Source organism: Ursus maritimus, unplaced genomic scaffold (assembly GCF_017311325.1).
Source record: "Ursus maritimus isolate PB19 unplaced genomic scaffold, ASM1731132v1 scaffold_9, whole genome shotgun sequence".
NCBI lineage: Eukaryota > Metazoa > Chordata > Mammalia > Carnivora > Ursidae > Ursus > Ursus maritimus.
The window spans coordinates 25,715,001-25,732,152 of record NW_024427107.1 but is presented as its reverse complement, the minus strand read 5'-3'; the positions used below and the strand labels follow the sequence as shown (position 1 = coordinate 25,732,152).

The window sequence follows — 17,152 nt, the reverse complement described above, 5'->3', positions numbered from 1 at the left end:
CTTATTCCCAAGTATATGATTATTGTTCATTCAACCCGAAGGACACAGGAGATTCAATCACTGCTCTCATGCACCTCACTGTCTAGTAGGAAAGGCGAAAGTGAAAATCAATAATTAGTAAATAGTGTGATAAATGTTAAATCTGCACAAGATGTTATTGAGTACAGAGGACAGATGCCAACTGTCTGAGGAGGCCAGAAAATAGTTCCCGAATCCATTTGCTGGACTACCAAGGTGGAGAAGGACATTTCAGACTGAGGGCCCAAAGGCACAGAAGCATAAGGGCAAGGCTTACTGGAGGGGCGCCTGGGTGGCACAGCGGTTAAGTGTCTGCCTTCGGCTCAGGGCGTGATCCTGGCATTCTGGGATCGAGCCCCACATCAGGCCCCTCCGCTATGAGCCTGCTTCTTCCTCTCCCCCTCCCCCTGCTTGTGTTCCCTCTCTCGCTGGCTGTCTCTATCTCTGTCGAATAAATAAATAAATAAATAAAATCTTAAAAAAAAAAAGGACAAGGCTTACTGGAAACCTACATGTAGTTCTGGGGGCCTGCAGTGAAGGACACATACTAGGGAAATGTAGTCAATGAAGCAGGAGAGGTTTGGAGAGCCCAGATTGTGAAGACCATTATATGGCATATATGACAGGCATTTAAACTCTCTGCTACAGAATATACATGTGAGAAAGCCATTCTTGTATGTCTCCCTCTTGAGACAGTTTCATCATAGAAAGGAATGAGTCTTGTTTATCTCTGTGTATCAAAAGCCTAGGAAGGGTAGTACTCAGCAAATATTTGCCACACACAAAAAGTGAATGAATGAATGAATAAAAGAACAGTGTTATGCACATCACAATATATATTTTAACTGCAGGGGTATGCGATTAGAGGGCGTCAAGAACGGGATAAAAGATAACAGTGAAGAGGAAATTTTCTAGCAAAGGTATAGTGAGAAGGATATTGGAAGGTTATTCAAGAGAAGGACTGTCATTTACCAACAGAGAGAACACAGAGGGTTGTTTGGGGGCAGGGAGATGTGAGGTGGAGAAGGAGGGAAGCAGCTTTCAAGAGAATACAGGTGGGTTTTGAGTTGAGTGGGAAATGGTTGGATTTCTTGCTGTCACTTGGGTCTGGAAGCTAGAGCTAAGGGTCATGCCCTGAAAACCTTGGCAATACCTCTTTACATTGACAGAGAGAATGTACAGAGTAGGTAGAGACTAGAGTGAGTTCTGGGGTTGTAATTTAGGAAAAAAACAAGTGCTTTTCAGAGATTCATACATATTATAGAATCGTATTTGTCATCAAGGATAGAGAAAGAGGAGCCTGGAATGTGGGCTTAGGAGGAGTAAGGGATAAGATGAATCTTGTGGCATGAAATCTAAGGAAAATTCAAGGGGATATGTTTTCAACGGGATTAAACTCTGCAGAGAGGAGTAAATCTAGCACTATTTGCTATGTGTTGCTTGACAGTATATTTATTGGGGAAATTATGTGATATCTATGGAATTAATTTTAAAACAATTTTAGGGGGCTGCTTTGCTTGGTGCTATATTTTTTCCACGAGTTGGATGCATTTTATATTCAGCAGTGGAAATTGAGCATTTTTAAAAAGTAAATCATACTCACAAATGACATTTTCATGAAAAAAAAATGAAAGATGTTAATACGGTGTAATACCAAGAGGATACAGTGAATGCAATTACTTGTTTGCTCAAGGCATCATTAAGTAAGCTGTTGGTAGGTGCAAAAAATAAGAGACCCAAATGGAAATTTCCGAGCAACTGGTGTGTTGACTTTTCTTGTGGGAGGTGCTCTTTGGGATAGCTATGGTAATATAATATCGCTGGAATATATGGGAATAGTCTTAGTGGCTTTGAATAGAACAAAATTATTATGAATAGAGGCATAACTGAAGATTCAGCATAGTAATTTATTTACAAAATAAGGATTGTTTTCATGGTTGTGAAGAACAGTGAAGACTCTACTGTTTTTAAGTTTTTAGAAATTTAAATTATAATTATAATTCAAATTTTAAAATATTTGTTGAGACTAAGGAATATGTGTACCTATCTAAGTGTCTGTGTTGTGCAAAGGGAATAGAGGTCTATATTTTTTATAAAGAATTATTGAGCGTATAACATATAAAAGAAAAACATATATTAAAAAAAAGAAAAACATAAGTGTGTCACTTGATGTACTCGATGATTTTTTCACAAACTGAACACAGCTGTAAAATCTATACCCAGACCAAGAAACAGAACATCAGCAGCACCCCAGATGTCTTCTTTAATCTCCCTCCCAATCACTAAGAGTGAACACCATCTGCCTGTACAACATAAAATCTAAATTTTTAAACACTAGATTTTATCTGATTCTCTACCATGTAAATGGATAACAGTTCACTGAAGATGGTGCATTTACTGGTTTACTTGTTTTCTCCTTTATTTAGGCTTTAAACTTGTCCACGGCAGGGATTATGGCTTACTCTGCTCATGTTTGCCGAAAGGGTCTGGTGCAGGGTTGGGAACATGGTAGGCATTCAAAAAATAAATTGACTAATAAAAATGGAATGCAATGGAAGCAAAGAAAACCTGAGGACCATTAGACCCGGAATTATTCCTTGTGATAAAGGTGTTTTGGTCTTGGTGGCGCTGAAGGGCCAAAATATACCTGGACTAGTTCTCATTCTGAGCTTGACTCAGGGCAGGACAGAGAGAATAATAATTCAGTAGGGCTGGATTTAGGTTTGTATGATTGGGTAGCAGAGAAGCGGGTTTATAACGGCAGCATTTCACAATCTGTTAGGACATCAAAAAGATACTTTAATCTAACAAACTTTTTCTATAGTAGAGCGTGGGCAAGATTTTTCCCTTCCATTCTTCAAGGAGGTTAAAATAGTCCCTTTGCCGAGACCACAAGGAGGTTATAGTTGAAGGAAATGAACTTCACTAGTAATATTTCATCACTGTTGTTCATTTTACATATATTTTAGAGTTTTCTCTCGATGTAGCTACTGATAAATATTAGACACACTTAAAATGTTACAAAAAAAGGAGAATAATCAACTCTACATTTTGCTGCATTTCATTATCTAAATGTTGTCAATAACCTTGATTTTCTTATTCTTTCATTGTACAAATGACATTTAATTCAATGATACTAAAAATAATTAAGATTAAGTGACTGCTTACTATAAACCAGCCCTGTAATTTACATAAATGAACCCATTATAGCCTCGCAGTTATCACACCTCGTAGTATATGCTGTCCTCATTTTAAGGAAATGAGGCTTAAAGAAGTTCAGCTTCTGGCCAAAGCCATAAATCAAGTGGGTCTTTGACTAGAGATTCAAATCCAGGTCTGTCTGGATCCAGAATCTGGGCTTCCACCTTCTAGAAGACGCTTCAGCATCTTATCAAATCCTGATACTTTGGGCTTTTACCCACTATTAAATACTTGATACTGTTTACTGAAGTTTTGTTTTGTTTAATGACTCAATAGATATCCTTTTAACTAGAAAATATAGCAGTCCTGAGTGAAGGTGGCACGGGGGGTGGGGGGATGTAGGGTTGGGGCGCTGCTATCTCTGGTGTAGGCAGTCGTGAAGAGAGATTTCTATAACACACCAGAAGGTTGGTTATAAATTTGGAGCAAGGATACAAAACTAGAAGGCAAAAGTCCCAAGTACTACATTCAACTTAAATTGGAGTATTACAGAAAGGCATCCTTGGCAATTCTATACATGGATACAGGGCTTGCAATTCTGACCAATTTAGTTAACTTTTTGGGTAAATTTGTTGTCTCGGGAAGTTCCAGTTAAAAAGAAAAAGCTATCGGTCAGTTTCCATTATTATTACTTCAGCCTGAATTAAATGAACACATTGTAGGAAACTGTGCTAGCAGTATCATACCAGTGAGAGGCAAACTACCAGGTAGGGTGCTCAGAAAGGCAAACTGGTCTCTTGAGACAAGAAGACAAAATTGTCTTAGGCTCTGATTATCTCCCTGATGAAGAGGGTTGAAAGGAGAGGGTGGTGGTCTTCTCTGAGAGCATACTTCCCAGTGGCTTCCTGGTCTCCTGGAATTGAGTAGGTCACTAAGATCAGGCTCTCTTCCTTATAAAACTGTTCCCAGGCTCCCTGTAGGATGAGTGTTCGTCTCAACTTGTCACCCAGCCCTTGGTGGCCAATTCTCTAGCCTTGTTTCACACTTTGCTCCCACTGTGGGTTTTGGGGCATCTTTGAACTTCTCTCAATATACCTTCAGGCGTTTCTTAAGAGTATTCGAGAACTATTTTGAAAACGGCAAATTAGTGCTTGCGTCTGTGTATGCTACATTTCCTAAACTACTAGAACTCCATGAAAGAGGGTTTTTGGGTGCTGAAATCTGCAACTCTCCCACATGTAATTTTAAGTACAGCAGGACACACCAAACAGGTGACAAGGAAGCAGGTAGTAATAAAAATAAAATACTGTTGTTTTGTCTTTTAAGAATGAATCACACATGTGAAGAAATAAATCTATTCCTTTAAAAGCTGGCAGATTATTTTAGGCCATATCAAGAGAAAAATAGAATGTGTTCCATTAAAAATGATTGAGAAATGTTATTCTTCACTTTAAAATAGTTGTCACTTAAATTATAATTTTTATTCTCAGCTCAAGAGTAAAAAGACAAATTTTCTATAACCGGATAGCTATTATAAAGCTAACCAGATACCTTTGTCTTTCTTCTTGCTTTTATATTAAGCCCTATAGACTAAGCTCTTGGCTATAAATAAAACTATTGATGTTAAAAGGTCATGGCTGTGACCTTTCACATGTTTCTTCTCCACTGTATCTATATACACTGTATACTTTACCCAGAGAAGAGATTTTTTATTTAAGAGAGCTTAAACTGTTCAAATTTGTAATGTACTGGGGATTTTGGAATGTCTAGGGGACTTAGTGGATAAAGAACTGACCTTTCATCTCTGAACCCAGACACAGACCAACCTCAGATAAGTGAAAAAGTTTTGTGTCAGTTGCCTGTATGATAAACTGGTACTATCCACTATCTTCCAACCCAATTAAGCATTACTGGCAGATCTGGCCTCAAGAGGCACATGGAGTATAGAAATGGAATTACTTCTACTCTTGGAGAGGGTGTCTGAACCTTCAAGATAGGATTTTAAGGTTATAAATGGGAAACATTGGCCAAAGTAGCATCTAGAGATAGAAATCCATAAGCCCATGTGAAAGCCACCCCTCACTCCCATAATCGAATGCAAATTTTAGATCCTGGGATATTTCCAAGGTTCATGCTTTTAGCTTTTATTTGCTATGTCTTCAAATGCTTTTATTTGCTATGTCTTCAAATGCAAAATATTTGTACCATTTAATCCACAGGAAAAAACAAATAACTTGACTGTAGCCAACAGTAGCAGATGTGTGTAGTGGTGGCATGCAGTGAAACTTGGGGCTGACAGAGCCAATCTAATGTTCACAGAGAAACACAGACTAGAGTTTCTAACATATTAAATAATACACAAATCCCTGCATTTTATATTAGGGTATGTGATATGAAGTTGTGACAAGTTTTCATTTTATTATTTAAATTTCACTTCCTTCACATTAAAATGAATTCCCTTTTCAAATAAACATTGGAAATAATTAAAGAACACATAAACTTGAGGACATACTTGCTGTTTTTTTAAGTCTTTGATTTGTCAAATATACAACCCAACCCAGTAGATGTTCACTACCTACTTTATCATGAATGGATGAGTGATGATCAAAAGAGGTACTATTGCATGTTGGGTGGTCATTGTAAGTCAGAAAAAAAAAATCTGTTGAATGTTTCAATTTTGCAGAATTAATGAGAGGGAGGAAGTTGAACACTTCCTATAAAAATATTCAAGTAATTTAAAATTTCAACAATGAAAGGTGTCAAATTTAACTTGAGAAGAGCCTTTAATGGAAGTTAATACAGTGATTAAGTATCTTTATTTTTCTCCCTTAGAGAGAAGACAATGGCCATTGTCATTTAATTTAATTTAAGTAGAGCTTCATTTACATATTACTGAGATCTTTGTAATATGCAGTTATACAGGAACTATTTTAAAATTAACAAAAGAAAAAGATGTAAGGTTTTTTTCTTGTGGATATATGACAAACGACAAGGAAAAATAAAGTGGAGAAAACCACTAATTTAATCTCTTTGGTTAGATTAGAGTTATTTTTATTTACTTTTTAATATTTTTCTATATCTTTGTGTGCTGTACACAAAGCATATTTGTTATTATTTTTTCTAACCAGGAAAAGTAACCTCTGAAACACACACTAAATTCTATCTGGTTACAACTCTCTCTGTAGCCATCATTCATGTTCAGAAAACTAAATACAGTATTCATTCTGTAAATTTGAAAACCACTAAGTCCTTTGGACATCAAAGGGACAATACTTGAAAATGTTTCCTTGAGTAATTTGATTTGAAAGTTGAGTGAAGGTTAATTTGAAGTTGAGTGAAAGTTGAACTCAATAAAAGTGAAGAACCCAAGTTCAAGAGCAAAGGTGAGAAGAGTGGCTAGAAGGGACCAGGAACTTGAAAATACTTGAGGGGAAATGTGTTGAATGGTTCTGAAGGGAAGACAGTAAGCCTATTTTGATCTATATACATAGACGATCTGGATACCTTATATTCTCAGTGTTAAAAGAAAAGAAAAAGGAACCAACAGGTCCCAAATGAATCACTTGTGCTACGTCCCGTGTCAACAAACTAAGACTTAATACCTAACTGGAGTTGCAGCGTCTTCCAGGAAGGTGATCTTTAACCAGCCAGTCTGGAATCACCTGGTCAGCTCTAGTGAGGTCATCTGCTTGATAGACCCCCATCTTCCTTGAAACAATCCACTCTTTATTAGAAGCCCCCTTGACGCACCTACTTCTGCTTGTAAATGCCTTCCATTTTGTACAACTTCTCCAAGTTCCTTTCTTTCTGCTAGATGGGATGTACCCCACCCATGAATCATTGAATAAAGCCCATTAGACCTTCAAATTTACTCAGATTTTTTTAAACAATGGGTTTAGCCCAAAGTAATTAGATGAACCAAGTCATTATTTAATAAGTACTTTAGTGAAGACATTTAATGTGAATGGCAAAAATATTAGCAAAATAGGAATATTAATACAAAGAAAAGAAGTAAAAACGCAGAGGTAAGAGATTGAAAGATCAAGATATGAAATATCCAAACTGCCTTCACATTGGAGGTGAGAAAATGATGCTGTGTTTTATCTTCAAAGAGTAGATTAGAAATACAGCCTGAAAATCTGAGAAGGATTGGAGCAGAACATTTTTGTGAGAAAAAACAATAGCTAAAATTCAAGTTTTGTGACTAAGGATTTTTGGTTTTATGTTTTAAGATGATCTATTTTCTCCATATGGCTTTTCAAAGGGAACTTGGATATAATCAGTAAGAACCATTTAGAAATGGCTTATCCTGGAAATATTATCTTCTTACACTCACTATTTTTCCTATCTAACACGGGAAACTAAAAACAAAACCCTGAATTCTGATACCAGCACACAAAAATTTTAGCCAAATCTTTTGTTTAGAGTTGAAGTTTTTTTGTTTGTCTTCTTTGAGAAACTATAGAAATAAAGCTCTCAGCTAACTTGCGGTAAATCATGGCTTCCTCAGGGCAGAGCTATACAACCACACGTGGCTGCAAAGTTCACATTCCTGTGAATTACATATTTTCGTGACCTTTGTCTAAGCATCTCCTTTACAGCATGGGTAACAATTAGAGTTTAAGAAGTTACTTACTTATTAATTTAATATACGTGCACCCCACTAGGCATGAAGATGTGTCTACTTTCGCACCATTGTATCTGAGGTGCCCAACTGCATGACACCTAGTAGGAGCTTAATAACTGTTGAATGAATGATTCCATCAGTGAACGAATAAAGCACTCCTTGAGCTTTCATTTTGACTTAATTACCACGTAAGAAAACGAATGCTTGCAATCGAGTGGCTTTCCATTGCTCAGAAATGATTTTTACTATTTGAAGGATGAATAATGCTTTTAAATTTTATTGACTCAGAAATAAGCATCTTTCTAGAAAGGAAACAAAAAGCAAATATACCACCACGAACAAAAACATGTAATGCACACAGTGCCAATTTAACTAGGAAAACACAAGTCTGATGATCATTATGCATGTTTTTCTTAAAAATTTCTTCCTATTTCTCACACAGAAAGGCCTGTTTAGAGATGTCACACGTGGTCATTTAAAACCATGTCCACTGATTTAATGTCTGCAGGCACTCGATGCATAGTCAAAGCCAAGAGAAGACCACTTGCTTTAAAGATGATAACACCTTTGGAATGTTAATAGTGTAAAACTTTCTAAAGGAAAATGATTTCTTTACTGAACAAGGAAAGAGTCAGATTGGCTTAGTCCATTTTGCACCTTTGTGCTAGGGAATCTGTAGGTTTAAATTACAGCAGCTTTAGTCTTTGCTTTTCAATCCCTTAATCCTTAAGGAGCATAGGTTTCAGTTCAAGACAACTTCACACAGAACATAAGAAAAGACTCTGTGAGCCTACCTCAAGTATGATGATCTTTTTTTCAGCTGTGATCTTTTGCTTGCATCCCATAGTAAAAATGACTTTGAGGCAAACCAGTGTCAAATAATTAATGCATTTTCAATGAAGGACTTTTTTCCACTCTGCTATAATGCAATGCATGAAAAGCAATAAATACTTTCATGTAAGCCACTTGTACCTGTGGTTTTCATCACTGTTTCACTGGGATCCTTCACATTAGAGAACCTTTGTGAGGTGCCTAAGCTGAAATGGAAAGAAAAGCTGGCCTGGGAGGTTTTACATCTGGTAGCCTACCCCATTACTTACAGGCTACATCTTAAAAAAAAAAAAAAAAAAAAAAAAGAAAGTCATACAGGTTGAATTGGGGCAATTATGTTCTGATCTAAGACATATATATTTGTCGATTATTTCCAGGTGTTTCTTAAAAAAACATGTTTTCTTGATCTATAATTAATATTTTGCGATGGAGTTCTAGCAAAATGCCACAAAACCACTCACTATTTCTCCATGCTGTAAATGATATGAACTAATAGTAACCATATTAAGATTCTTAGGTTTTTAAGCATTATCCTAGTTTGTGTCACAACTATTATTTAAAATTATAATATCCAGGTGTTGTATATGGTATTTGATCAAAGGGAATGGAAATGTAATGAGTTATAAGTTTTCTCCCCGAGGACTCAAACTGTACATAATGGGAGAGGGTGTGATTTATTTTCTGAGTCATTCTGGAAACAGTTATAAAAACCTTTAGTTAAATGTTCGTAACTGGGGTTATTGAATCTGCTGATATTTACCACTTATGGGGGGAGTTATAGGAGTGCATTTTTTTTTGAGAGGAAAACTGAACTAAAGTATCTTTTAAAAGAAACCTCTATATATCAGAAAACATTAGTATCACCTGCTGATTTTTTTTTCGCCTGCTGATTTTTTAATGACTATTTCCAGGCTCTGTGTGACATGTTCACAGAATCCAAACCAAACCAAACCAAAACAAAACAAAAAACCAAAAAAGCAAAAGCAAACAAACAAACAAAAAAAAAACTTCAAAATTGACCTTTAGAGATAACAAAAAGTGACACTTGATTTTTTTTTTTTTGGATGGTGATGAATGCTTCCTCTAAATTACAATGAACAGTAGAGCTATAATTTTATGAGAACATTCCTAATTTTCCCCACATTAACCTTGTGTTAGGAAATGCTAACAACTTTGAATTACAAGACTAAATCCTCCTCCCGTTCTCTGCCATCAGTGAAAATGATCAGTCCTTCCCCTTTAAGCAAATGCAATAAGGAAGCGTCAGAAGTGGGTTGAACACTTTTTTTTTTTTTTGATCTTCCTCAAATATTGTTTGACCTTAATCACTGTCTTCCAACAAGCTTAACATGACATCACCTTGAAACAAAAACACACAGCTCTCAAGTCCGGCTCTGGAGTGAAAAAGCCCTGATTATTAGTCCTCTGTGTGATCTTTCCAGATCGCACTGATGAGATGAAGTTTAATCTCGTTTCTCTCCTCTCCAGCACCACAAACCACAGGCAGTTTAAGGCAGCCTGAAAATCTCTTACATCTGGAAGAGCAATAATTCATGGGATTTCGCCTGACAGCCATGACAGGCAGCAGGGCAGCCAGAAACAACCGTCTCTTATGTTGTGCTGTTTGCAAAAAATCAGAAGAGGAGGAGTCGGCACAGGACCACATCCTTCTTTAGCATATGTTAGTGGAGAAAACCCTTTTATTTTCTGCCAGATGCTTCATGAATAGGTCCTAAATATTACATAGACAGTAGCTATCACTTCCAAACAAAATTCCTGGGTGTCTGCTAAGCTGCAAAGCGTATGAGGGCCTATTGTCTGGCAAAGGGTCACGGTTAAATTTGCAGAGATTTTTTAAAATAGATATCTCAGATTCTACATGTAATTTATAGGCATTTGCACACCCTGCTGTGCATGAATACGATACCATCTTCTGAGTGGGATTATTTCGTGAAATGTATATGGGATTTAGCTACAGTAACTTTTACTGGGCAGCTTAGAATGGCCAGCAAAGTACTAGAATTTACTGCGGCACAGCTTGCGCTGTCAAGCTCAGGGTTGGTGTTTATGATTTCTGCAGAAGCAGAAATAAACAACTTCTCCTTAATGGCCTTCTTTATGTGTAGGCAGCAGTGGCCCTATCTGGTCTCACAACGGTAGCCGGTGCAGCAGCCTGAGGAACCGATGGCTGAAAATTTGCATTTCTGCTTCTCTGACTTCGCTGTGGCCGTAGCCAGAAGTGGGGAAATAGACTGCAAATGTTTGAATGGGTAGCATTCCACTCTACTGTTTTTAGTGCTATAAATACATTGTGGATAGAATGACCCAATTTTAAGACTCTGACAGGGAGGAGAGAAGGCAACGGCCGGATTTATTTTCAGATTGTACGTTGTCGATAAATCCCGTAAAAATACTCATCAAAGGCAATTTAAATGACTTCTCTGAGAGGCCCGTTTTTCCGAAGTATGCGATATAGTCACGTCACCATTCAACATGCCTTTCAAGGGACATCGAGGCAGTGGTCAGAATTCTAGGAAGCATGAGCACGAGCGCATGCGTAGGTTAAATATGTATTTTCCTCCTTGGGCAAAGATTTAAAAAAAGGTAATTCCCTCAAACTTTTCTCATGTAACAAGAGTTTTGAAAGTTCTGAAGAATGTTGACGTACGCTGTATGTAGGAGCAGGCAGAAAATACATTTTTTAAAAAACGAGACAACCGTTTCATGCCAAAGAAAAACAATTCCTTTGCCAAACTACACATTGTTAACTTAAAATGTGTTCCATGTGGAAATAGGAAGACTGGTTTTAAGGAAAGGCTAGTGATCTGAAGTCAGCTGGCTCCGTGCCTGTCAACTACACATTTTGGCTTCTAGTTTTACAGCTAGAATTGGAAATATTTATTTCCCTATTTAAGAGAGGTTCTTTTCCTTTGCCTAGTAAACCAATGAATTTGCCTGTAAACATGCGTATAGAGAAAAAGACTTCCAGGCAATACGCAAGGGAGGAATAATTGAAAATCTCTCGTAGGCAACATATTATAGGTTGGAAAGATTGCATTTTATTCTATTCTCATCCTGTCCGGCCCTTTTGCCAGCATTTTTTGTTTACTCATCACATTTTCTGGAAAGAAATTAAATTACCCAAGCCTTCGGCTTTTGCGTTTGAAAGCTTATGACCACAAGACAGACACATACTTGGAAGACGTATCTCTACTGATGACAATATTTACCTATCACCACTGTTTAGAATTATCAACATCAACAAGCCTTCCGATATAGCCTGTTCCTGGCTTCTTTGAAGTAGTCGCCCTATTGCCGTGGTCTTTTGTGGGCTACAGATGAATTCTCAAAGGCAGCATGAACCCCCAGCGATGAGCAGTCATTGGAAGGAACTTACAGAGCGAAGGAGTCTTGAAAATGTGAAAAAACTATCTCTCTCTCTCTCTAAAATTCGTTTGCTAGTCATATCCCACTTACCTTGGATCACTTAATTTATCACGTTTTTCGGTGTTTGATCTTGGCAATAAGGAAGGCAGGAAACTGATTCATCAAAGTATTCTCATGTTGTTTTACGTGATGTGAAATGGTGGGACTTAGAACTTCAAGTACACGTAGGGTGGTAGCATCGATCTCAGTTTCACTCTCTCAAAGGCAAATCCAGAGGCTTTCAGTAGCCAGATTTTAGTAAGTCTGAGTGGGCAAGAGCTATTATTACAATTCTGAGAGCATAAAGCTCCTCCTTTTCACACATACCCCTTTGCTGGAATACCCAAGTTCTATTTATGATTTTGGATTTTATTTCACAGCATTCCAGTTTAGTTTAGCATGATGTATTTAATAACCATGTCGACTGTCTTAATTACCCTATAAAGCAGGGTTCCATTGGCATTTGACCCTCCACGGCATTCCAGAGAAACTGCAGGACCATGATAATTACCAACCGCCTGTGAGAAAATTAAACAAAAAGGCCCAACTTTTAAACCACCATTTTAAACGACCTATTACATCTCAGGAATAAATCATTGATGAAATAGCTTGCTTAACAGGAAAATAGCTATTCCATAGCAAAGAATTTCCCCTTGCATGATCATGAAGAGAATATTAAGTATTCTTCAGCTCAAAAGGTTAGATTTTATGTCTGTCCAATGCCTTTTAATGACACATTTTTGTGTAATTTTACTGTAATCAAAGCCTTTTCCCATAGAGGTTACAGACTGTGGGTATTTGTCAGTCTTAAACATTTTGCTATCCATGGAATATTAAATGCACTTATATATGGCCAGAGGAAAAAAATCTGTTTATAATTGGAAAAAAATTCAAATTAAAAAAAGATCTATGAATAGTTTTACTTCCTTTGATTAGCATGGCCATTTGCTATACATTTTGCAAAAAGTGCTAATCAATCACTCCGTGTGATAAGATTGATTTATTAATTGCCAGCATAGTCCAAAAAAATAGTGACCCGCTTTGAAGATCTAAATGTCTGGATTAATTTGAGAGTGGTGCCAATATGTCATAACTAATCATGACATATCGTTATATTCATTTCTATGGAATAGTTCTATCAGTCCGAAGCTCAATAAACATAAAGCTTAAGTTCTCTATCCCCCTACATTCCACCCCGATAAATATTTGTTTTGTGAAAATTGATATTTTACATATGTTTCCTATTACGGTTCCCTGTGTGACATTAGAGATATACTAGATAACTCTTTTCTGATCTCACTGTAATCCAACGATTAAGATCATCACTTAAAAAAAAAAAATTGAATACAATCCGAGTAAAGACCTATAAGAATTGTAGGCTTTTGTTCTTTTTTCGCGAGAATTTTGACTCCCTTTGCGAAAAGCAAAATAGCACATGTGCCTTGAGGTCACATAAGGTCCATTTCCAGGTTTCTAACACTGGCCACTTTTTTTTTTTCCTATTGGGAAATTGCCTGGGGCCCAAGGAAACTGGCCAATGGGTACTTGAAATAATTGGGTGAACAAGTGTGTTTTTTTGGCAGAGATCGATAGTAGAAAGGACAAGTATTACATTTGTTGTCAGGCATCCCGGCATCCCGTACTCGTTCTGCTTGCCAGCTGTGTGATCTTCAATAGATTACTAACCTTCTCTGAGTTGCAATTTTCTCCCCTGTAAAATGGAAGTGATGGTAGCTATTTCACAAGGTTTGGGGGAGGATTAAAACAGATAATATATGTAAGATGCCTTCTACAATGTCTGACTCATAATAGTTACTCAGTTTTTGTTGGATTTGGTTTTTTGGCTCTGTCTCCAGCAGAGTTCACAGTAATCTGACTAATGCTTTGCTAAATGTTTTCTTATTGAAACCCACTCAAAACCTCCAAGGTTTAACACTGAGAAGAGATTGCCAATTAGCGAAGAGTGGCTGATCAAGGAGCCTTAATCCATTTCCTGGACCACTCAGGCCACATAAATTCCTATGGCCGCCAATGCCAGTTTTCAGGGTCACATTCCTCACTGTTCTTGAAAAGTGTGTCCCAATCATAGATTGTTTCCTTGGTTCTTTTTAGCACAGCTGAAGAAGGCCGGCGTCTTATAATAATTTTAAAACACTGTGAAAGAAAAAAAAAAAAGGCAAATAAGGAAACTTTAAAAAAAATCATTAGGTTCTTGAGATAGAGATTTCTGATTCTTATTGTAGTTAGCTCTCGACAAAGTCTGTCCAGCTCTAGATCTCAACCTAAAGTTGTGTTCACGTGCGTCTGGTCTGTGTTTCCCCTTTCCCGTTTGCCCATTGAAAGGAGGAGAGTGCCTCATCTTCCACCAAAGAACTGTTCTTTTCAACACATGAAGCTCTGGTATTGAGGGTGAGTGCTAAACATTAGCCTTGACACCCACTTCGGAATTTTCAACTCAGATGAAGGTTTCGGGCTGAGAGAAACAGTCTCTTCTCAGTAGGGTGATGGCATAGATTATTTCACTCATCAGGTGAGACCTAGAGGAAAAGCTAGGTTGGTGAAGGCACCACAACCCAATATAATTCCCAAAGCTGCAGTTACTATAATATTTAGGAAATTGCATTTCTTATCAAAATAAATCTCAGCATTGGCCCTGGGGTAACATTATCAAGGTGAAGATGGACAGTCTTGATCCAGTAGCTCCTGAAATCCATTTTTAATTAAGGGTTTCTCAAACTCTTACCTCACTAACCCTCTATTGCATGGCCCCCGAAGTGATCCTGGACAAGCTTCAGAGGGATGGACGACTGGGGTGGGAAAACTTAGAGCTTTATTTTCATTAACCTCAGACTAAAGTTTCTCATTTTGTTGAAATTTGAATGTAGACAACAAACCAAAGAAATAGGAGCAGTACCTGTAATGTTACCAAAGTAAATGACAGGTATTTCCATACTGCTTTACCCATGTGACAGATATCATTTATGTTCACCCATATCTCAAAATTATGAGGCAGTAATGAGGCCTGCTACCACATCTCATTATGCGATGTGTTAATAATGAAGCACATATGTTACTGTTGTTAATTATTCTTAAAGCATTTAATAACTATATTTAAGTATCCTCACTTTCCTTTGCAGTCCTATATGTTGCATTTCATGGATGTAAACGCACTATTTTTAGATGGGGTTTTTAGACGTCCCCAGACTGCCAGTGGGTTTGTGGCACAAGAAGTTTAACTTAGGCTACGGACTAGTCTTTAACCAGCAAATTACTGTGCTTCTGCTAGTAGACCCTGCTTTCCTCATCAGTCAAAGGAGAAACAAATGATTCTAGCTGGACAAATTGTTTATTCTCCTAAATTTTCCAGGCTAGAAATGGCAATAAAGTGTTCTTTTCTTGGGGGGATATGGGTTCTAATAATTGTTCTTATCCTTGGAACCAGTCCCTGAGGCCAGCCCCAACTCTTCGGTGACTGGTGATTGGTTTGTCTAAGCCAATGAGTTTCCTTTTGGAGCTCGTTTAGGATGGGCTTCTGGATCTGATTCTAACAGTGACAGCAACAAAAATCATCCTAACCAATACAGAGAAATATCATAGCTTCTTTTCATCTCTGACTCAGGCAGTATCACAGATCCCTTTCCTTGGAACACCTTTCTTATGGACATTTTTGATTTTTGCCTATTTAGAAACCTTCCCCTCTTCTTTTCTAAAAGTAGACCATTTTTCCTTGGGATATTGCCTCCCTCCTATTATCTCTCTACTGTATATAGATAAGGCGGACCTGAAAGCTGGAGGGGTGAGGATGTGATACGGGACTAAGCCACTCAGCACATTTCATGGCCCTGGCCAGGTTCAACATGAGATAGAATCTAGACCATTGGGAGTTAAAACCAGTGCTTTTATAAGACTTGAGAACAGCTTTAGCTCTTTCCACTGGGATTGCTGACAACAAGAAGTGATGCTGGAGGTATTGGTGTCCTCTTTGTGGAATGCTGAGCAGAGACACTGAAATGAACCAGATCCTGGTGACATTATCTGAGACCCTACATCCGGGCATGCCAATGGTCAATTCTTACACACTCAGCAGTCTTTCTCTAGATTTTACGGTTCTATGAAACAATAAAGAGCCTCCACATTTGTTATCAGCTTAAGTCAGTTTAATGTTTTGGCTTCTATCTACTGAAACCAAAAAAGTCCTAAATAACATACCCTTAGAATGCCCAAACCAGGCCAAAGGACTCTAAGATCTTTTTGTTGAATATTGTCAGCCAGGATCCTGTTCTGTGTTTTGTCCGTCACCAGTGTTTTGTCCATCACCAGAAACACATGCGATGTCAGTTATCACTAGATCAATACACTGCTCCCTGTGAACAAGGAAGGTTTGCAGATACTCACTGTTTTGTTTGAATTCTAACCCTGCATGTTTCAAGGTATGCCACTGAGTGGTGATCCCGAGCATCTTGGTGGCCGGCCTTCAGGGCCACGGGGACTTTTCCACTGGGACTGCTGACAACAAGGAGAAGTTACGCTGTAGGGCCTGGGGGAAGGGGAGGAGATGTGACTGAAATCATCATGTTTTCTTTCTTTCTTTCTTTCTTTCTTTCTTTCTTTCTTTCTTTCTTTCTTTCTTCTTTCTTTCTTTCTTTCTTTCTTTCATTTATTTATTTTTCAGAGAGAGAGAGAGAAGGGGGAGAGAGAGAGAAGGGGGAGAGAGAGGATGAGCAGAGGGAGAAGCAGACTCTCTGCTGAGCAGGGACCTGGATGCAGGACTCAATCCCAGGACCCTGGGATCATAACCTGAGCCGAAGGCAGATTCTTAACCAACCGAGCTACCCAGGTGCCCCAGTTGTCATGTTTTCTTGAGGCCAAAAGTTATTCACGGTCTTCCTGCCTTGTTAGGGGATGAAATCCCTTAAATGAAACGCTCACTATCTCCATCATCTCCCCTCAGTACTTTCAAAGTTGTACCTCTTTCCTGTTTGCCCTCTTTTGAATCAATATAAGAGTAATGAATGAACCAGATCTCCTGGAACTTGGCCCGAACCTAGGGTTGACCTGCTGTCCTATGACAGCTGCTGCCTCCCCTGCTTCCCTTTGTTCATTTTGTTT

General features: G+C 37.9%; 1 long non-coding RNA gene across 1 annotated transcript in view; it reads right to left on the bottom strand.

The window, feature by feature from the left end:
• LOC103661352 overlaps positions 1-12,272 on the bottom strand; it is a 32,947-nt gene extending 20,675 nt beyond the window's left edge. The window contains exon 1 of the long non-coding RNA XR_568039.1: positions 12,095-12,272. This is a non-coding gene — a long non-coding RNA (uncharacterized LOC103661352). The remainder of the gene's footprint in view (positions 1-12,094) is intronic.
• Between the last annotated feature and the right edge of the window lie 4,880 nt (positions 12,273-17,152).